Here is a 23,036-nt window from a genome sequence, read left to right on the forward strand (position 1 = left end):
GGGCAAGTCTATCTGGACCAGGAAGGTCTTCGGATAGCTCCAGGAAAGGGAGGAGGACATAGCTAACGATAAGGCATGGATCTGGATAAGGAGACAGAGATGGATGGATGGAGAGTCAACTCTAAAAGGCGCTTAGCAGTTTAAGGTTTGGTCACAGCTAGATGATCATTACGGTCCAGGTTAGAGTTACTGGTTAGAGTTACATTCAAGATTCAAGATTAATTTGTCAAGCAAAACAAGATTGTATAATGAAATTTCCGCTAGAAAAAGAAACTATTCATGTTGAGGATGAGTTCATGAATCTCAGGAAAGAAGCTGCTCTGTAATCTGATGGTGACACAGAGGTTCCACCAGATATGTATCCACTGCGTTATGGTTCAGATCCTGTTTTGCTCTGCCATCCGGCAACCCCCACCAGATGCGTTTTGAGTCAGCCATGGCGCAGTACGGTCGACAACTGGCGTCACAAGACCGAGGAGTTCCCTCGATAATCACATAATCATAATCAATTCAGCTGAATTGCGTATCTGCTCCGTGGGGCTTTGGACTGCCGGAGCTGGGACGGAGCAGATACGCAGTGCAGCGGACCTGGTGGAAGTTAACACATAGACTAGAGTCAAACCTATCGGCTCCGCCATGCAGCAGACATGCATCCGGTGGCATACCTCACTAATATGACTCTGTATATGTGAACGGTGACTTTCTGGGAGGTTGATCACCTGCCGCTGACACTTGTCCTGTCCTGGCAGGGTTCTTAGAGGAAAAGCTAACTCAAAAATGAAAAGTCATGCATCATCTACTCCCATTTAGATCTTGTAGCCTGCGTAATCCACAAAAGTCTGTAGCTTCACAGCAAATCATTCTTATACTCTGCTGATATAAAATATAAACATTGCTAAGCTCCTAGCATTAGTACACACACAGTCTGGGGTGCACGACCCTGCCTGAGCCTCATGGGTGTAAATAATGTCTTTTTAAATCAGTCTGGGACTTCTGGACACTTGGATTACACCAGATGAGTTGCACTGGACACTTCACCTGGGTAAACCTTGTAGTGCCACAGGGATATAAACAATATATACGATATCAGAAGAGTCACTATCAGAGATTACACAACATTTCAGTCAGTGATGCTCGTACCATTTGAAAAGCCTGAATACTCAGATGGACCCGTGAGTCTGAATATTTACCTAAAGCAGTAGCATAGCCAGCACTGGATGATGCTAAAAGTATAATTATGTGCTTCAGCTGGCTGATTCAGTGGACCACTTGTAGCTGGCAGGTTCTGTAGTGTATGTTCTTTTAGAGCCAGGAGGCACATACATAATTAAAATCCTTTAAACCACAAGGGAACGAACTCTGCTGAGAGTGATGAAGCTCTAACACGTACCTACAAGTGTGCATTTTAAAAAAAGAGGTATTTGTTTATATGTGTCATTTTGTCTGAACTTAGCATTTTTGTAAACAAGTGTGTAAACAACAGCTCAAGTACTGTGTCTACCCTTCTTTATATCTCACTCAAGTTATGAAAAACAATGTTGTTTAGTATTTATAGCATGTCTCCAATTTCCTTTTAATATATTCATCCTGCAGCATATTCTTGCTACTCAAAGAGCCTATCTAATTAATGCAAATTTCCCCTATCTGGAGCCGAGTTGCCAGAAAGTTGAAAAAGTCAGCTTAGCTGTGATACAATCAGTTCTGCTGTAGGATATATGCGTAGGATGCACAACAAGCCGAAACTCTCTAAACACAGACATGAGTCGCTCAGTGTGTGAGGATCTCTTTGAAAACATTTCATGTGTAATGAGTGCCATACTGTATAATATTATCAAAGATAATTTACTCTGGAAATATGCATCTGTTTGTGAGGAAACACACCAGAGTGCACGCATGTTCCGAAATGCAGAATGTGGAATGTACAGAATATGTAGTTGCCTCAGAAATGATCAAGTCATTCTTAGTGTCAAATGTGTTGCTGGTAGTGATGGCACAGACATGATCACCCAATTCTGTTGCAGTTTCCATCAACCTTCCATCATCATGTCACATCGCCCAGCTAAGTGTTCCCCTCTCATTTTGTCAGTTTCTGTCCTGTGCTTCCTGTATTTTCTTTTGTTTCTCACAGTGTTGTCTAGGTTCCAGGTCCATCACCTCCCGTCCCTGTGTCCTTCCTCCTTGTATGAATACCTGCCCCGCCCTGATGTGTTTCACCTGTGTCTCACTGTCTCACCTCCTGTGTGCTTCAGTACTCTGTCTCCCCACCCTCTGTGCCAGTTTGTCTTAGATTGTCTAGTGTTCCAGCATTATTTTTCCTTGAGCTCCTAGTGTACTTTCTGGTGTTCTGACTTTTGCCTGTGTTCTATGACCCTGTCTCTGCCTCTGCCTGACGCTTTTTGGTATTGTTGGCCTGTCTGGACTGATCACCTGTGTACCAAACCCTTTTTGAATAAAACACCATCTCTGAGACCTGTTTCCTTGCGTTTTGGGTCCACCCTATGTACTTTCCTAACACATCAAGCGTTTTAGCCTCTTTTAGCATTCAGCTAATACGCCAGCAGCAGGCAGCTTGCTGACCTAAGCTCTGATAATGAACTGTATACTTTCTACCCAGCACCAGAACAGTTAACAACTAGCTGATGGATTATTTAAATGATTTACATGGTCATCTGGCAACCTGCCATAGTGGTATGCACTATGTAACCCTCAGAGAAGCAGTATTAGGGTTGCATAATTTAACCCTGAAAGATTCAAAATTTCAAGTTAAATTTGTGCAACACAAGATTGTATAATGAAACTATTATAGTAATTCCTTCAGCTTCCTAAGGTACAGAAGATACTTCTGAATCTTTTGCCAGATCGCAGCGGGGTGAAGACATTCTGGTTGGGGTGGTGGTGTCTTCTAGTATCCTTGGGCTTTGCACAGACACTTCACCTTATTAATAACACTGATGCTATACAAATAGGTACCAATGTTGTTGTGGTCACTTTTAATCACCCAGTATTGTTAGTAGCTCAGCGATACAGTGTTTATGTTTTACAAAAAGTCCCCATCTACTTAAGTCCTTAGAAGAATATGTCACCGTGAAGCTCCAGTAATGTTTTGTGGACCATGAAAAACGGGAGTAGATGATGAGTTCCATGAGAAGCTGAGCTTTTTCTTTGCTTTCTTCCCCAGGGTAGTGATGTGTGAAGACCATGATACATCCTCTGTGATGTTGATCCCCAGGAACCTAAAACTGTTCATCTGCTCCACCTCAGCTCCACTGTTGAAGACAGGGGATGTGTCTATGCCTTTTTCTAAAATCCACAATCAGCAGCTTGGTTTTGCTGATGATCAGCAGTAGATTGTGTTGTTGGCACCACTCTGCAAGATTGCTGATTTCTTTTGGATGTGAACTCTCAGTTGTTTGTAATGCAGTGGACGATGGTAGTATTGTCCGTGTTCTTCATTGCTGGGTTTGATCCATGTCTGGGATGTGTTTTCATTGGGTATCCAATCACCTAGCATGATAAAGAGGTTGTAGTTGCTATATTCTGTGTGTGTGTGTGTGTGTATGGGTTTCAAATCACCAGAGCTGGTCCTTCCTTTCAGGCCAGACTAAAAACACCTCAGGATGACGGCAGGAAACAGTGTAGTCGTGGTGAGTTCCACTTGACTGACTCCTCACAAATACCTCTCTGACTTTGGTGTCTTCCTCCCTCATTTGTAGCAAGTCAATTCCGTGGCAGATGGGTATTATGTGTCATCCAGGGACTGCTGATTGCTGGATTGGCTAGTTGAGGCTTCAATTCCTTTCTCAAGCCGAAGGTATTTGACTGAGAGATTACTTTGATAGACAATAAGTGTCGATGGTCAGACTGCCACTGATTCTTTCACCGATGGTTTATATATCCCATAAAGCATTTTGATTGTTACTATCAGCTCTTTTGGTATGTTATTATTGTTACCACTGCTCTTTGCAGTCTCGTGTTGCTGTCTGTGTCTTTTGTTTCTGAAGTTATTTTTCAATTTCTATTCTTATTCTCGGTGTTTTAAAACCAGGTAATTGAAATAGAGTCTTCAGATTTTTCTGTTTGAGCAAACTGTATCGCACCATTGGACTTGATGGATGTCCTTCACAGATTCAAACACATTTACCTGAGGGAATATGGACATTTTATTGTTTAAATGTGTCTGTAACAAGGAACTCATTATCACTATGCTCATTCATATTGTTTTGTGTAACAAATGTTATCTGGCCATAAAAAGCCTGAAAAGCAGCTGGTTAACAACTGAAATGACGTACAGTCTTGTGTGCTTGCACTGGTATGAACTGGCAGGTTTTGAGAATGCACATTGCAAGTAGTGGCAAGTTTTAACATGTCTTATCGTGAATCTTTGGTCTGAGCTGGGCTTTAGAAAATAAAAGGGCACTCAGTAAGGCGCAAACACTGACAATGCCAAATAGTCCCCTTGCCAAGAATAATTCCAATATCAAAGCTGATAACCCTGAATTAAACTGCCGAACCATGATTAGTTCTACGATCCACATCAGACTCACTCAGTACTCACTCATCATTACCAGCCATCTAAATGCGTTAGATTTTTTTTATCACTCACAGAAGTAAGAATTGGCTCCATATATATTATCAAATGCTGTTTCAGATGACCCTGATGGCTTTTAGCTGAGACATTTCTTTTTTTCTTTTCTTTTTTTTCAGCCCGCGATAAATAAGACTTGTTATCTGTGAGCACTGAAATGTTCAATTGTTTTCACTTTGTGAGTCTGTGTGTGTCATCATGGCAAAATGTGGTCCCAGTAGCAACCTTTGTATTAGGAACTAACAAAGAAGTGATCATTGTGTCAGGTGACCATATGTCTGTCTGTCTGCAGACAGATTTTGTCATTGTGACAGCACCACAAAGGTGATAGAAGCAGTCAGAAACTTTACAGGTGTGTCGTTGGTGCAGACAGAGCACAGAGTACACACAGTATGTTATACTAACGTAGTAATCACTGCAGAATAATAATGGGTCATAATGTGAACACCATGGGTGAGAAGACTGGACTTGAACTTTGAACTGGACCAGTCTAGCTGTTTCTACCATCTTCCAGTCTGACACTGTACTTAACACAAATACATTAGTTTGAAACTGATTTTCTCTCTTCACTTTCATAAAGACAGCGTATAAGTACATTCCCTCGCAGAAGCCCTTCCTTTATTCCCCATTCAATATAATCACTCTAAACCAAGCCATTTTCCATACCTTAATGCAGGAAATGATCCTCTCTAAATCACTTCTGATGGTAAATTCTGCTCACTCTGTACTGTAACAGGAGCCATTTTGTAGTAATGGGCCCCTGGACACTTCTTCTGGACAAACATGTCAGTAAGAAACATAACAAATGAGCTGATTGATAAACAGCCTGTACATCAGTGTGTAAAGACTGAGGACTAGAGGCCAGAGGGTGGAGTTACAAATCAATACAGAGCCTGTAGAAACTGGAAGATCTTTGAAAGACACGACTGGCTACAAGGCACGTACACACACACACACACACACACACACACACACACACACACACACACACACACACAAACACAGGTATATTAAATTACCATTGTATTCTATTTCTAAGTGATCCCATTATTGCTCAGCCTCAGAACAATTACATCCAGTGAATGCATTCAAAGACTCAAATGAAGTGTAACAAGAGATCAGAAGCACTTTCTGCTCGTCTCTCCGGGCTACAGAATGGCTCCCTGAGAAATACCTTCAAACACTCAGCTGCTCCTTCGACTCATAAGCGCTGGACTGAGAGTGAGGATTGCATCTTAAAGCTCAGGCGGCTTGTCTCACCTACGCTGAGGGAAGCTCTGATCAGTCATAACACTGCCGTTTGATTTTCCAGCTGCGACTCTTCTCTCGACTTCAGGCGCTTTTGTTTATGATGAAATAGCGTTAAAAGGCATAATGTGTTTGTTTCTCATTAACATGTGCTCCTTTCAATATTTTGCAAATCTCCTGGTGTACAGTAATGACAATTACAAACACGCTTTTTTCTCTGCATTTATTACAACTAAACAAACTGTGAATGAAAATTGAATTCATAAAACATGGTGGGAGAGAACATTTCTCAGCGGAATCACTGTGCATTTCCTTGAGGTGCAAATTTAATTATTTGAAATGTAGATGCTTCTAAGTGACACATGCATATTAAAATACAGATCATTATGTGGTTACATAACTCTCAAAACACAAAATATAAAGGAAATTATACTTTTTCTATTGGGAATGTCACATACTATCTTTCTGCCTTTCTGTCAAATTGCATCTTAGGCCATGTTAAAAACAAACATCCAATCACAGAGCTTCAAAACACATGTTGTCACATTTGAATTATTGAATAACAGTCAATAACTAGGAATGGTAGCCTAGCAAGCAAGCTGCTTTTAGTGAGCCTCAAGATGCAATTATGGTAAAACACAAAATGCATGAGGATCAGAGATATTTCAAATCTGTCTGATGTCACACGGTAGATGGACGTGGATGCTAACACATCCCCAACTAATGCTCAGCAGCTGCTTTGCTCCAGAGGTGGACTTGAAGTAGCTTACAGGACCTAAATTCAAGCGCAAATGACATCTTTCTATTGATAAATTATATTCCTCTACAGGTGCTGTCCCCATGGTGAATTGTGTGTGTGACTGTGTGGCAATTTGGCAGCATATTTGATTAAAGTGGCAATATGTAAGATTTGGTTCAGAGATTTTGTTTAAACCATACAATACATGAATTAACACTATCAACAAAGTGCGAAGAAACAAACAAAAAAACAGCTTTGGCTTGTACTATAGTTTGTACTGTGCTGCAGGGACGTCTTCTAAATTTAGCATGCTAACCAGCTAGCCGTGGCTATTCCAGTCTTGTAATACCACTTTGTACCGCAAGAGGTGATAGTTTGAAAGCAACTGTAGTGTTAGCTGGGAGATGTACACGAGATGAGTTCACTTCTAATTTCTAAAAAAAAAATAAACATAAACTCATAAAGGGTCAAAACAGGAGGTGGTATAACACATTTTTTATTTACTAAACAGTAAAATATAACCATACACCAGCTGAATTTTCTCATTCAGAGCTAAGATGAGCTAAACTACCTCATTAACACATCTTATAACACAATTCATGCAAACATGAATCCTCCACTCCACATAACAGAACCAAACTCATCAAAACAGTCTTGGTTTGTTTTTCACATCTCTGGTTTGTCAGAAATAAAATCCTCAATTCACCATGGAGTGATCATCATTATACTGATGACACAGATAACATGACAATGTATGTACTGCTCTGATGAACAATTACTTTTGTATATAATTAAGCGACCTCGGTGTTAAATGTTTAACAAGAGTATGGTGGGCAGGAGAGTACCTACTATAGAAAGGCTGTCACAGAACACGTGTCCTAGTGGTTCTATTGTGCTGCTGAGCTCTGCACACATAATTCATCTTTAATGGCCTCAAGTGTTTCACCACACTGCAACGCTCCTCTGAGACGCTGAGGAGCATACATCAATATGCTGTAAGGTTTTATTGCCTATTTGAATTCATTTCTTAGCATGTTCCTACTGAAGGTAATGTCAAATTTGAATGCGTATGTACTGTGAGTGAAAAGCCTTAATAAACATGCTGAATGCCTGATATGTACAGGTGGGTTGAGAAGCCTGTAATCATGTAAAAATACTCTATAAAGGACAAGTGCTTTAGAAGATGTTGAATTGAAAATCATCAAAAAACAACCACTTGATTTAAACTACCAACATATGCCATGGAAAAACTGCTTGAGTAGGGAATAACTCCTAATAATAAGACGTGGCTTACATCGTTTTAACCACATATGCTATTTGTCAGGTAACCTTTAAAACAAGTCAAATTCTTGCTGCAAGCAATATGGTGAGTTCCATCATCATAAATGAATTGTACACCAGGTCCACACTCTAAACTTTGACATCTTAAAGGCAGTGCTTTAAGTGTAAAAAATAGATATATTGTTTCACTGATGGTGGTATTATTTTGCAGTCTAAAAAAATGTCAATCAATCAATAAAATGTCACTCAGAGGCACATTTATAAACTTATCAGAAATATTATGTTGCATATGATGTTATGATTACTTTCGATAGATCTCTTTAAAGGAGATTTCCATGTCCATTTATGGATAATTGTGGTTGGAGATCATGCAGCAATTTCCACCAAGATTTTGCTTCATGAAAAAGGTGAGTTGCTGATCAGGCGCACAACTTTATAAATCTGATGAAAAGCATGCATTTCCATATTTCTGTCTTACACACAGAGTTTTCAGCAGCATGTTATGGCCCTAGTGTTATGACTGTGCTTGAGTTTTGTTTTGTGTCCTTTGACTATAATCGCGTCCTTAAACATTTCTTTTGGCCAGATATGAAAGCAGACGTGGTGCTTTATTATACAACATGCCACAACTATCAGATTGTGTGAAAACTGAACTAGGCAGTGCTTCCAGCCCCACTGCACCCAATTCCAGCTTTTTGTGAGCCCTTTGAACATTTGATTGTTGACTATGTGGGTCAGTTGCCCCGAACTTAATCTGGTAATGAATTTATGTAGATGATGATGTGTGTTGCCATTTGTCTTTTGCACTGTTGTGTTGTTTCATGACAGATGTTGGCTCTGCTGCCCCTATTAAGCAACATGCCTGTGGCTGTCCTCTCCCTAAAATAGAGATGATGATAAAAGGTGCAAAATATCTGATAGAAAATGGTGTAGCAAGACCTAGTCACAACTCTTGGAGCTCCCTGTGTTTGTTGGCCCCAAAAACTTATGACAAACCACGTTTCTGTACAGATTTTCATAAGGTTCATTCTGTTACTGCACCTGACTCATTTCCTCTGCCCTGTATGGAGGACTTCATAGACAGAATTGGTTCCGCCTTCCGTCATCTCAAAAAACTGCCAGTGCCACTTTCAGTGGGTCTAAAAGTGATACTGGCAGTTTTTTGAGATGAAAGGGTACTAGCAGGTCAGTGCAGACAAACAAAAGCAAAGGAACACAGGCACACAAACCCCTTCAAGAATAACACGCCACACAAAAAAAATATTGAAAATGACATTTTCTTTAGCAAACTTTTATTTCTAACTAAGATTAGAGTAATAAAACAGCTGTTTAACAGCATGCAACTGGTGTTCTCACTCCCTCTGTCTCTCACTAACTGTGAAAGACTGTGGTTCACTGTCACTGTCCATTTACTTCACTGTCATTTTCCCGTATGTCCTGGGATTGGAACAATCAGTGAAAAATGGAATTAGAGAAAAGTTTGATAACTGAATGGTGCATTCTGTCATCGTCTCCTGGAGCACACTGGACATGCTGCAACAGGAGTCTGGAGAGAGCAGCAGTCTTTCTCCAGGCCAGGCAACAAGTGATTCTGCTCAGCTGCATTTTTCTAATCACATGAAGCTGATCTTTATATCAAACTAATGAATTATGGAGTTAAAAGGACCATTGCCTCTGTGTGATCTGTAAGGGGGGACCACAACAGGAATAAACACAGAATTTAGTTAATTAGTGGAGTTAATGCTTGGTAAATTCAAAACATTTGAAATAAAGAAAACATTTAAAATGTGGTTTAAGTATATCAGTAAAAAATAATCATACCAAGCTACAGTGTCCTTACCTACTCTCCTCACCTTTCCATTAAACATATACAAGACTGTATATGCAGACAAAACATCTGCCTACTGATGTTAGAAACCAGGGTTGATGAGAGAAATTGAACCGAAACTGTATAAAACACTATTCTAATCAAACAGATGACAAAAAGCTCTGTGCACCTGGGGTTATTTTGTGTTAATTTTGTGTTTCATTTCAAAACACAGCGACCAGATCCACTGTTACCCAATATAATAGTGATTAGTGCAGCTTTACTTTAATATGATGTGTGTAGGTTGAATAGTACGTCTTAGTTGGCTCACGTCAGTGAAGCAGAAAACCATCTTGATGGTAAAATAACACTACACTGAAGGAGTATGATGGTTTGAGAGTCAGGATGGTGAAGATTTTTTAAGATTCTATTTAAAAACACACTGTTGAACCAAAAGTCTCCCCTGGATAATACATTCATTCTGCTCCCCTGCAGCAATGAGCACCATTTCCCCCTTAATCACACACATGCATAGTACACACACACACACACACACACACACACACACACACACACATACACACAAGGGAACCCCAGTCAAGAAGCAGTCTGGTTTTCAAATTCCATTGATTCAGGTCAAAGTGTGTATGCAGCATTCAGGGCAGAAACAGGAAAGGGATTGCATCAGCTGCTCTGTCTCTCTGTGCCTCACCATCACCCTCATCCCAGATGCCCACACTTCTGTTTTAAGAAAAGAAAGTCTTACTTGAGTTTGAACAGGCGAGCTGGAAACCTAAACAATACACCACCAAGTGTATAATTCACTATATCCAGCAGGCATCTATCCTGTTTAAGCCAGAGCTCTGGGCTTCCTACTACAGGACGTTAATCGCTTAATCTTCGCGTCACTTCCACTGCCACTTCTCTCAATTATTCCCAGGGTGCTCCAATCGCCATACAGGGTGCCAGCTATTTTTATGCTGCAGCCTGCTAGCCTTTTGTGTGCATTCTGGAGATATCAACAATGGGAGTTGACAGGGACGTGAAAAAATACAGGCTATTGATTCAACCTATCTCTTACGCCTTTTCAATTGCCTTTAAGTACCCGTGGCGCCTGTGAGAGTCTGGACTTGTTCAGAGTATCACTTAATTCCAGACAGCAGCCATTGTGTAATGTAAGAAAAAAAGGATGTCTCCTCTAAAAGAATTTAAAACTTAACAATGGTTGAAACTTAGCTGCTTGGAGGAATCATCTCAAAGTCTTCTTTTAAGAAAAAAAAGACTGTAGCCAAGAACCTGTCTTTGTTATGAAACAGCAATTACCTCCCATTAGTGTCAAGCGTAGACACAGTCACTCTAATGTATGCTCACATTACTATCTGAGCTTTGAAGTGTGTACAGTAGAATGATTCCAGGTATGACACCAGACCACAATCATGTGATAATTACAACTTCATGACACCATTTCGGCGATGTCTAAGGAAAACCTTATTGGAATTGGGGCAGAATACTTCTTGCTCAGTTTATTTATTTGGAGCCCCATATCCCACAATGTATTTTTTTTTTTTTAAATTTCCAATTAATTCTCTGCATGATTGCTGCCTGAATTAAGTTCACAGGCAGTGTTTTCAGCTCAGCATTCTCAAGCCAGATTTGTAGTAGACTGGGTTAACAGCAGTCTTGTAGTACATACCTACTGTTCATATAGGTAATAATTTATTTTCGTTTGTCTGATTTTAGAAAATGTTTCATTGTTTGGTCTTGGCCATGACTCGGGCCACAACCTAATCCATCCCTTGGCCCTACCACATAGCCCTCCATTTTGCATAGTCCCTCAGAGTAGCTTGTGCCAATTATTATTGGGATAGAGGAGTAGGGTGAAGTGTTCCCCTAAAGGTAGGTTTTTCAGAAGCACACCCTAAAACAAGGGTTATGGGAACTCTGTTTTGTTCTCAATGTACTGTGGTCCTTTTCTTTTGAACAGTCATTAAAATTGTCACTACTAGATGGCTGATGTCTTGGTAGCTAACCATCTAGCAACCCTGTGATCCCATAAAATCTCACAATTCACCATTATTGTTTCAATAAAACAATCGTAACCAGTTTGCTGATGTTACATCATCAACATTTTGATGTATTTCAATAGTCCATCCCCCTGGTCTACAGCTTTGATTAGAAGTCAGGAGAAGGAGGTTTGTGTCAATGGTTGGCACTATGCACAGCCCAAGTTGTTAGTTGCAGGCTATGAAGATGCCAGAACAATTGTGGTTTTAGGTTAAAGTATATTCCAGTTATGATAAATGCATCTATCATCTTTTATTAGCTGTGATAACATTGCAATCACTATGTCAGTTGCACAGGTTAGGGAACAGTGTGTCCAGCAGGTCTACAAAGCAACCCAATCACCAGAATAACAACAAAAAAAAAAAAAACATGGGGATTTGAAACCTGTATGCCCATGTTTCTTACTCATGCCCCGTCTTTTCCTTTTTTTAATCGATGATGATGCAAGTAGGCACCGAGCCTGACAAAATAATCTTAAATCCAGCTCTTAACCACATCTCATGGCTGTTCTCAGCCAACAGGGTTTGATATAATGCTGAAAGCAAATTACAATAGGAAAGTATTTTTCATTAGCAGTGAACAGGTGCAGATACATTTAGTGGAAAGGTACCCACATCATGAAGTGAAAAAATGCAGTCCGATCAGTACAACATTTCCTGCGAAATGTATTTGCTGAGGCAAACTGAATTAATTGCATATAAACATCATTTTCAGGAGGCGAAGTACTGATTTACAGTGACTCAGAATACAACAGTGTGTGCGGGGATACTATAGATGGCAGAATGAGAGATTGTTGTGCTAAAGTCTCCTTTGTTAGCTTCAGAATCCTACAGATCCCTCAGACAAAGCCTTCCATCAAATGGGAACCAGACAGCAGTGTGGGATTTTCATTAATACTGCTTACCATCTTAAACCCTCTGCTGTCCCTTTGAACACACCGACCATCCTGTGCTGCCTGAAGGCCTCCCCTCGGCCCTCTAATGGCTCACACTTTTATTACCTGGGCTGATGGGACGTCCATAAAGAGACGCTCTGCCAGCAAGATGGCAAACACGTTTCTCGCTCGGTCCTTCTGTCTTTTTGAAAGAAGCTTGAAGAGTAATTGAACTTCTGGGAACCCTTGGTGTTCAACAGGGGATGCGGTGTTGCATCTTGTTGCTGGGGGAAACTGGTGGGGAGTGCATGATGTGACAGGTTCATTGATGACTGCCCATTTTACTGGTTTCCTGCAACAGATCCTCATGAACATCTGTGTATGCCATTTTCAGTGACCTACCTCATGACCACAGTACCATTACAGGAAGCTCTCCGGGATCAGAGGCAGTCTCTGGTGGTATCTACAGTCAGGTTCCACACAATAGTTCCCGCAGGGCAGAGAATGGCAGCTCTCTGTCAGGAAAAAGTCTCTATTTGCACCCATTGGCTCTGATACGGTGATCGTGCAGGAGAAAAATTCCTGGTACTTTTTTTTTTATACAAGTGTTTTATGACCATGGTGGTGGAGTGAAAACAGTGGCATCAGAGGAAATTTACAGATGTGGAAGGATGAAACAGTTGACAAATTAAATGTTTAGGGATGTAAAAAACGTTCTTCCACATTTTCCAGGCTCTATATTTCATTGGCAAATTAAGAAAATGTGAACATATCACAGAGACAAAGGGAAAGCAGCTTGCCTCTATTCAGATGGTGCTGTGCTTGTCACAGTCATGATGACAAACAGGCTGTAAGAGAGCGCCTCACACACATTTGTCAAACTTGCTCTGACATCAAGAATGCTTTGGCTTTCAGGACTGATAAGAGCAGTGGTGTAATCCGTCTTCAAGTCAGCGCAAAAGCACAATGGGTGACTGTATGCTTTTCATCACCTTGAATGGATGAACGATGAAGAAAAATAAAGGGCTTTTTGCTTTTCTCTCAAGCAATTCCTTTATGTTATATACTATAGCAGGTTCTTTTTAGTAAAAGATGCATAAAAACATACATAATCTGTAGCCAGAATTTCAGTTTAAAAATGTGGTAAAAACAAGTCCTCAAATCGAGTGGTAAAATATTCCCAAATGAAATTATTTTGGCTTTACACATCATTTTCACTCACTGCTGATTAATAATGTATGATAAAATAAAAATGATAATTGAAAAAGCTGGAAACGAGTTGACCCAACACACAAAGCCGTTGTGATCACAGGTCACAGTCTACAGATCACCTCCGCTCTCCTCACACGGTTACCACACACAGGCTTGTGGCGTTTCAAGTGCCCGACGTTTGCTCAGGATGCAGACATTCTTCCTCCACTTTCCCTGCTACACAGAGTCGCATCACTCCAGTACCTTCCTGCTGAACCGCTCCGCTGTTTTACGAAGGGGCAACTCCCGCTTTTATTTGCCCATGGTGCCAACCAGGCGATATAATATAACTATATCATATTTAACTCACAAGTAAATTCAGGGGGGAAGCACAAAAAATGTAAAGTACGAAACCCTGCAAAAATGATGCGCAGTCAATATGGCCGCTTATGGCCGAAAAAGATAAAACATAATCCATTGTGACAGCGGAGCAAAAGTCAGCAGCTGGATTTTGCAGATGTTGGTAACTTGTTTGACTTGTGTAAATTGCTCAGGAAGCATGACAAGAGCCAGTGGTGGGAAATGCTTACTATACAAATTTTGCACCTTTCTATGGGTCCCCTTGTTTAGGGCCCTGTGATTTTCACGATCACGGAATCGCGGATGGAATCACGGAATTGGCTGATTAAAACATAATCTATTGTTTAATGCACAATATCGCAGAATTTGACCTAAATTCACTGAAACGCGGTTTTTGTTTTCCTTACAATTTCCAAAAGGAGACCTGAGAAATCATAATTAAAGATGTTGTGCATGAGAGTTAGCCACCTGTTGGATTCATACTATCGGCATATAATACCAGAGTGACAGTTAACTGCTAGCTAGCCCCATTAGCCACAGCCCTCTTAGCTGACTCTGCCTGGACTGGGAGCTCAGAGGACAGGGGGGCAGTGCCATACAGAGAAAGAGTTGTGACACTCTCTGGTGTCGCCGCTGGGGTAGTCACGTGGTCCATGTAAGTCCCAATAGTTCCAAAACACAGGCTGGCTGTCATGTTCTTCTATGGGGCAGCGATTGCGTTATTGATGGGTTAATATTTTAAAAAAACACACACCCAAGTACTTTTTCAGCTGTTATTGCATTATTACATTTTTGTTAATGTCAGTTTTGCATTTTGAGAGGCAGGGTGACAGTGAAAAGCTGTGGATTACTTAGATAAGTTTTACATTTTTGGAGGGAAAAGCGTAGTGTTCATGTTTAACTTTTCTTTTCATTATCATTCATCTGATGATAGACGTCTCGTGATTTTCATTTTAGCGCAACTGGGCTTTATTATTGATTCCCGTGATTTGGCTTATTGATTCTGATTCAGCCATTAGCTTACCTTCGTTGTCGCCATGGTCCTTCGAGGTCTGCCATGGTCCGTTCAGCATTCACCTCGCAGCTAGCTCACTTCTTCAGATGAAAGTGGCCACCCCAGGACCACAACGTGAAACATGGTCATGTTAAGACTAAGAATATTACTAGAATATTTCATATTAAGCCATCCACATATTATCAAAAGTATTACAGAATAAAAACTAATTTACGCTTGTATGCTCAAGGTAGGTTAGCACAGAGATACTAAGATTTTTCATTGTGGCTCTGGGTTATTGCACAGAGTAAGAGTAACGTTAGCTGTAACTCAACCCAAGTGACTTAAGCAATTAACTATTATAACCAAACACTTGACTCCTGTTACAGTTGAGACACCAATGTAAGGATGGCTGATACAAATGAAGGTTTTCAAGTATTTTTTATTAAGCAATGACAGACAACTAGAATGTGTGCTTGTGTGTGTGTGAACAAGAAAAACTAAAACCAGGGGCAGGTGATCCATGACACCGTAACCATGAAGAACTAAATGAAAAAAAAAAACAAAAACAAAAAACACAGAACAGTTCAAAAAATTAAGTGCAGCCAACAGCACATCACATAATGAAAAGTTAGTTTGTCCCAAAATTCAATTAAATATCAAATTGAATATTTATCACAAAAGCCCCCTTATTTCTGCTAGTGCTAGCAGCTAGAACTAGTCTTATATCACACACATAACTGACTAATGATGACTGACATGGTCAGGTTCAGCAGATAAAAGCCAAAATAAATGAAACCCCTTGATAATACATGTAAATCCTGCTTGTTAGTTACCCAACATCATTAATATAAAAGTTGCGATTCATTACCGGACTCTCGGGGCTATATATATATATATATATATATATATATATATATATATATATATATATACAGTATATATACAGTATATATATATATATATATATATATATATATATATATATATATATATATATATATATATATATATTGTGAGCATTTGTTATTCAGGCCAAAAACAATTGGCTGATCTATGGATCAAGTGTATCTTTTGACACCTTACTGTTCCGGTAAGAGAAAATGTCTTTGTTCTGAAAACATCAAGGTACACAGTGTAACATTCTGTCCTCCTGTTTTCATTCTTCAAACTTCACAGTATGCTGCCACAGAGCAAAGCAGGAGCTGTGGTTAGGGGAGTCATCCACATACAAGAGAAGGCAGCAAACTCCTCATCCTCTATGGCCTTTGGAGGCAGAGCTTCCTATTTAGTGCCAAAGAAAAAAAAATGATGACTGTGTTATGCATCTCCTGCTCAGCCTAGGGCAGAGTTGCAGGTGCTGTTAGGAAGCATCCCTCCGGCTTAGGCCCAGGGAGAGACGCGGTGGGAGAGCTTCCCGGTTTGCTATACAATCAATCAGAGATTCTGCCGGTTGATGCATTATTAAGTTTCCAGGGTACTATAAAGTTAGATGACCTTCTGTGCATCCTGCAATCATTCGCTTTTCATGTCCACAGGGTTATTTTAGCTACAGTCTAACACAACAGCACCAGAATGACCTCAATTCTCTAAATTATTATTATTTTTTTTCATAATGAATCATGACTCAATCCAACCCAAAGCTAAATAAGATTAAACTGATAATCAAAACGGCAGCAAATGTTCCCAGTATAACATGTTGATAAAGGGGTAATATGCATTTGGCATTTGATACTTGTCTTTTATCATTAAAAGTAAAGGTGTTTACTTATTATCACAAATTATTAAAAGTGTCTCTCCCACCGTCCCCTGTCCCCTTAATACTCTTTACCTCTATGTCACTTTATATTTTAAATATCACTTTATATTTTTATACAGTTGTACAAAACCTTTTTATAACATTTTTTATTCCATATTTTTATTTCTACTGGTTCTTTGATATTGTATGTATGTTCAATGTATGTTCAATGTTTGTTATTGCTACTGGATGCTTGAATTTCCTCCGGGATCAATAAAGTATCTATCTATCTATCTATCTATCTATCTATCTATCTATCTATCTATCTATCTTCAACAGCGGCGGCCCACCAACGACACTGCTTTCTGCTGAGGAGGTGTAAACGACTGTACTCTGAGAGTCGTCAACAGCAGCTCCGCACTAACGAGTCCGCCCCCTTATGGAGAGGTTTCAGACAGATCCCAAACTGCAAAGCTCAAGCCCACCGAGCCGCTAACGACTTGCCCCAGGCCAGTGACCACGATGAGTTCTACTGCTGTCCTGCTGTTCTGCCCTTTGGCTTCCTGGCCAACAGGACCTCAATTGGGAGCACCACATCCGCTGAAGTTTAGCAACAATGCGTCACTGTCCTTCAGCGGAAGCGCTTCCCGGTAGATCTCGGCATATGCTCTGTAACCGCTGAAACGTCCCGAGCAGCCCGCTCACAAGCAGAAGCCACAAGAGAGTCTTTCCTCGTTAGTATAGTGGACAGTATCTCCGCCTGTCACGCGGAAGACCGGGGTTCGATTCCCCGACGGGGAGTGTTGTGTTTTCTACCAGCTACTGCTGATTGCCCAAAAGTGTAAAACGGCAGCGCCGCCTATGTCCCTTGTGCCCAACAAATTAGCCTCCCTGTTAACAAGAAGCACCAGGACTTGTCGAGGTGTTCCCAGTGCTGCAAGTGGTGGCGTTTTCTGCTCGATTTTCACACTCACCAATAATACACCAACAGCTGTGTTTCCGCCCGGTTTCGAACCGGGGACCTTTCGCGTGTGAGGCGAACGTGATGACCACTACACTACGGAAACCACCTGAAAGCCACGATATTTGCACACGTACGCCGGAAATCCGTTTTGCAAAGCAGCACGGTCCACCTCATTGCTGCAGGCGCGCCGAGCCGAACTTGAAGCTCCCTAAAGTCGTGGTGAGGATATCAGTGAAGTGGAGCTGCGAGGCTGTGGAGGATCTTTGTGCCTGCCTAGAAAGGCGATGAGACGGTGAAAGGCCTGTACTTCTGAAGTCTTCAACAGCGGTAGCCCACCAACGACACTGCTTTCTGCTGGGGAGGTGTAAACGACTGTACTCTGAGAGTCGTCAACAGCAGCTCCGCACTAACGAGTCCGCCCCCTTATGGAGAGGTTTCAGACAGATCCCAAACTGCAAAGCTCAAGCCCACCGAGCCGCTAATGACTTGCCCCAGGCCAGTGACCACGGTGAGTTCTACTGCTGTCCTGCTGTTCTGCCCTTTGGCTTCCTGGCCAACAGGACCTCAATTGGGAGCACCACATCCGCTGAAGTTTAGCAACAATGCGTCACTGTCCTTCAGCGGAAGCGCTTCCCGGTAGATCTCGGCATATGCTCTGTAACCGCTGAAACGTCCCGAGCAGCCCGCTCACAAGCAGAAGCCACAAGAGAGTCTTTCCTCGTTAGTATAGTGGACAGTATCTCCGCCTGTCACGCGGAAGACCGGGGTTCGATTCCCCGACGGGGAGTGTTGTGTTTTCTACCAGCTACTGCTGATTGCCCAAAAGTGTAAAACGGCAGCGCCGCCTATGTCCCTTGTGCCCAACAAATTAGCCTCCCTGTTAACAAGAAGCACCGGGACTTGTCGAGGTGTTCCCAGTGCTGCAAGTGGTGGCGTTTTCTGCTCGATTTTCACACTCACCAATAATACACCAACAGCTGTGTTTCCGCCCGGTTTCGAACCGGGGACCTTTCGCGTGTGAGGCGAACGTGATGACCACTACACTACGGAAACCACCTGAAAGCCACAATATTTGCACACGTACGCCGGAAATCCGTTTTGCAAAGCAGCACGGTCCACCTCATTGCTGCAGGCGCGCCGAGCCGAGCTTGAAGCTCCCTAAAGTTGTGGTGAGGATATCAGCGAAGTGGAGCTGCGAGGCTGTGGAGGATCTTTGTGCCTGCCTAGAAAGGCGATGAGACGGTGAAAGGCCTGTACTTCTGAAGTCTTCAACAGCGGTAGCCCACCAACGACACTGCTTTCTGCTGGGGAGGTGTAAACGACTGTACTCTGAGAGTCGTCAACAGCAGCTCCGCACTAACGAGTCCGCCCCCTTATGGAGAGGTTTCAGACAGATCCCAAACTGCAAAGCTCAAGCCCACCGAGCCGCTAATGACTTGCCCCAGGCCAGTGACCACGGTGAGTTCTACTGCTGTCCTGCTGTTCTGCCCTTTGGCTTCCTGGCCAACAGGACCTCAATTGGGAGCACCACATCCGCTGAAGTTTAGCAACAATGCGTCACTGTCCTTCAGCGGAAGCGCTTCCCGGTAGATCTCGGCATATTCTCTGTAACCGCTGAAACGTCCCGAGCAGCCCGCTCACAAGCAGAAACCGCAAGAGAGTCTTTCCTTGTTAGTATAGTGGACAGTATCTCCGCCTGTCACGCGGAAGACCGGGGTTCGATTCCCCGACGGGGAGTGTTGTGTTTTCTACCAGCTACTGCTGATTGCCCAAAAGTGTAAAACGGCAGCGCCGCCTATGTCCCTTGTGCCCAACAAATTAGCCTCCCTGTTAACAAGAAGCACCAGGACTTGTCGAGGTGTTCCCAGTGCTGCAAGTGGTGGCGTTTTCTGCTCGATTTTCACACTCACCAATAATACACCAACAGCTGTGTTTCCGCCCGGTTTCGAACCGGGGACCTTTCGCATGTGAGGCGAACGTGATGACCACTACACTACGGAAACCACCTGAAAGCCATGATATTTGCACACGTACGCCGGAAATCCGTTTTGCAAAGCAGCACGGTCCACCTCATTGCTGCAGGCGCGTCGAGCCGAACTTGAAGCTCCCTAAAGTCGTGGTGAGGATATCAGCGAAGTGGAGCTGCGAGGCTGTGGAGGATCTTTGTGCCTGCCTAGAAAGGCGATGAGACGGTGAAAGGCCTGTACTTCTGAAGTCTTCAACAGCGGTAGCCCACCAACGACACTGCTTTCTGTCGGATGTTTTACCAGTCTGTGGTGGCCAGCGTCCTCTTCTACGCTGTGGTTTGCTGGGGAGGAAGCAGCAAGAAGAGGGACGCTGCCTGACTGGATAGACTGGTGAGGAGAGCTGGCTCAGTGGTGGGCACAGAGCTGGACTCTCTGGTGACTGTGGCAGAGAGAAGGACCCTGGACAAACTGCTGTCCATACTGGACAACACCCACCACCCTCTGCACAACACCTTCAGCAGGCAGAGGAGTGTGTTCAGTGGCAGACTGCTGTCTCAATCCTGCTCCACCAACAGACACAATAACTCTTTCATCCCCCTGGCCATCAGGCTGTACAACAGCTCGCAGTGATGTCAGGAAGCACAATGTCAATGGACAAATGCACTCAAAAGCACTCATCTGTTATAGCCCAATTTAATTTAATTGTACACCGTCCCCTGTCCCCTTAATACTCTTTACCTCTATGTCACTTTATATTTTTAATGTCACTTTATATTTTTATACAGTTTTACAAAACCTTTTTATAACATTTTTTATTCCATTTCCATTTTTATTTCTACTGTTTCTTTGATATTGTATGTATGTTCAATGTATGTTCAATGTTTGTTATTGCTACTGGATGCTTGAATTTCCTCCGGGATCAATAAAGTATCTATCTATCTATCTATCTATCTTCAACAGAGGCGGCCCGCCAACGACACTGCTTTCTGCTGGGGAGGTGTAAACGACCGTACTCTGAGAGTCGTCAACAGCAGCTCCGCACTAACGAGTCCGCCCCCTTATGGAGAGGTTTCAGACAGATCCCAAACTGCAAAGCTCAAGCCCACCGAGCCGCTAACGACTTGCCCCAGGCCAGTGACCACGGTGAGTTCTACTGCTGTCCTACTGTTCTTTGGCTTCCTGGCCAACAGGACCTCAATTGGGAGCACCACATCCGCTGAAGATTAGCAACAATGCGTCACTGTCCTTCAGCGGAAGCGCTTCCCAGTAGATCTCGGCATATTCTCTGTAACCGCTGAAACGTCCCGAGCAGCCCGCTCACAAGCAGAAGCCACAAGAGAATCGGTATCTCCGCCTGTCACGCGGAAGACCGGGGTTCGATTCCCCGACGGGGAGTGTTGTGTTTTCTACCAGCTACTGCTGATTGCCCAAAAGTGTAAAACGGCAGCGCCGCCTATGTCCCTTGTGCCCAACAAATTAGCCTCCCTGTTAACAAGAAGCACCAGGACTTGTCGAGGTGTTCCCAGTGCTGCAAGTGGTGGCGTTTTCTGCTCGATTTTCACACTCACCAATAATACACCAACAGCTGTGTTTCCGCCCGGTTTCGAACCGGGGACCTTTCGCGTGTGAGGCGAACGTGATGACCACTACACTACGGAAACCACCTGAAAGCCACGATATTTGCACACGTACGCCGGAAATCCGTTTTGCAAAGCAGCACGGTCCACCTCATTGCTGCAGGCGCGCCGAGCCGAACTTGAAGCTCCCTAAAGTCGTGGTGAGGATATCAGTGAAGTGGAGCTGCGAGGCTGTGGAGGATCTTTGTGCCTGCCTAGAAAGGCGATGAGACGGTGAAAGGCCTGTACTTCTGAAGTCTTCAACAGCGGCGGCCCACCAACGACACTGCTTTCTGCTGGGGAGGTGTAAACGACTGTACTCTGAGAGTCGTCAACAGCAGCTCCGCACTAACGAGTCCGCCCCCTTATGGAGAGGTTTCAGACAGATCCCAAACTGCAAAGCTCAAGCCCACCGAGCCGCTAATGACTTGCCCCAGGCCAGTGACCACGGTGAGTTCTACTGCTGTCCTGCTGTTCTGCCCTTTGGCTTCCTGGCCAACAGGACCTCAATTGGGAGCACCACATCCGCTGAAGTTTAGCAACAATGCGTCACTGTCCTTCAGCGGAAGCGCTTCCCGGTAGATCTCGGCATATTCTCTGTAACCGCTGAAACGTCCCGAGCAGCCCGCTCACAGGCAGAAGCCACAAGAGAGTCTTTCCTCGTTAGTATAGTGGACAGTATCTCCGCCTGTCACGCGGAAGACCGGGGTTCGATTCCCCGACGGGGAGTGTTGTTTTTTCCTAACAGCTACTGATGATTGCCCAAAAGTGTAAAACGGCATCAGTTGTGGTGAGGATATCAGAGAAGTGGAGCTGCGAGGCTGTGGAGGATTTTTGTGCCTGCCTAGAAAGGTGATGAGACGGTGAAAGGCCTGTACTTTGGAAGTCTTCTGTATCTCTCTGAAACTTGGTTCACCCAGAACACACCTGACGATAATGTGGATGTACCTGGATTCACCACGGTGAGAGCGGACAGAGACTGCAGACGCAGCGGCAAAAGCAAAGGTGGGGGACTCGCATTGTTTATTAACGCCAGATGGTGCAACCCGGGGCATGTTACGGTGAAGGAGACTGAGTGCAACAGGGACATTGAGTTGCTGGCGGTAGGACTCAGACCGTACTATATGCCCAGAGAGTTCTCCCACGCCATTGTTGTTTGTGTTTACATCCCTCCGCGTGCACACGCCGAGACCGCGTGTGACGTCATCCACTCCACCGTATCCAGGCTGCAAACACAACACCCAGACGCATTCATCGCCATCTCAGGGGATTTTAACCACGTCACACTGGACTCAATACTACCAGACTCTCACCAGTTTGTAAGCTGCCCCACCAGGAAGAACAGGACTTTAGACCTCCTGTACAGCAACGTGAAGGAAGCTTATGCGGCCACTCCTCTGCCCCCACTGGGAAAGTCTGATCATAACCTGGTCCTGCTCACACCACACTACAAGCCAAAGATCCAGAGACAGTCCACAACCACCCGCTCCTTCAGGAAATGGTCTCCTGAGGCAGTAAATGCTCTGAGGGACTGCTTCGAATCTACCGACTGGAACGTCCTGCAGGACACACATGGTGAGGACATCGAGGGGGTCACCCAATGCACGA

The 23,036-nt window shown here is 43.2% G+C and overlaps 8 non-coding genes across 8 annotated transcripts; 4 read left to right on the forward strand and 4 right to left on the reverse strand.

Annotated features, from left to right (window-relative positions):
• The first annotated feature begins 17,610 nt into the window (after nucleotides 1-17,610).
• On the forward strand, nucleotides 17,611-17,682 carry trnad-guc. The gene has a single exon. It is a non-coding gene; the product is annotated as a tRNA-Asp (tRNA).
• A 193-nt stretch (nucleotides 17,683-17,875) lies between these two features.
• On the reverse strand, nucleotides 17,876-17,948 carry trnav-cac. The gene has a single exon. It is a non-coding gene; the product is annotated as a tRNA-Val (tRNA).
• Nucleotides 17,949-18,560: 612 nt separating this feature from the next.
• On the forward strand, nucleotides 18,561-18,632 carry trnad-guc. The gene has a single exon. It is a non-coding gene; the product is annotated as a tRNA-Asp (tRNA).
• A 193-nt stretch (nucleotides 18,633-18,825) lies between these two features.
• trnav-cac lies at nucleotides 18,826-18,898 on the reverse strand. The gene has a single exon. It is a non-coding gene; the product is annotated as a tRNA-Val (tRNA).
• Nucleotides 18,899-19,510: 612 nt separating this feature from the next.
• trnad-guc lies at nucleotides 19,511-19,582 on the forward strand. Its single transcript has one exon. It is a non-coding gene; the product is annotated as a tRNA-Asp (tRNA).
• A 193-nt stretch (nucleotides 19,583-19,775) lies between these two features.
• On the reverse strand, nucleotides 19,776-19,848 carry trnav-cac. Its single transcript has one exon. It is a non-coding gene; the product is annotated as a tRNA-Val (tRNA).
• A 1,552-nt stretch (nucleotides 19,849-21,400) lies between these two features.
• trnav-cac lies at nucleotides 21,401-21,473 on the reverse strand. The gene has a single exon. It is a non-coding gene; the product is annotated as a tRNA-Val (tRNA).
• Nucleotides 21,474-22,085: 612 nt separating this feature from the next.
• trnad-guc lies at nucleotides 22,086-22,157 on the forward strand. Its single transcript has one exon. It is a non-coding gene; the product is annotated as a tRNA-Asp (tRNA).
• Nucleotides 22,158-23,036: the final 879 nt, after the last annotated feature.

Source organism: Acanthopagrus latus, chromosome 22, assembly GCF_904848185.1.
Source record: "Acanthopagrus latus isolate v.2019 chromosome 22, fAcaLat1.1, whole genome shotgun sequence".
NCBI classification, from domain to species: Eukaryota; Metazoa; Chordata; class Actinopteri; order Spariformes; family Sparidae; genus Acanthopagrus; species Acanthopagrus latus.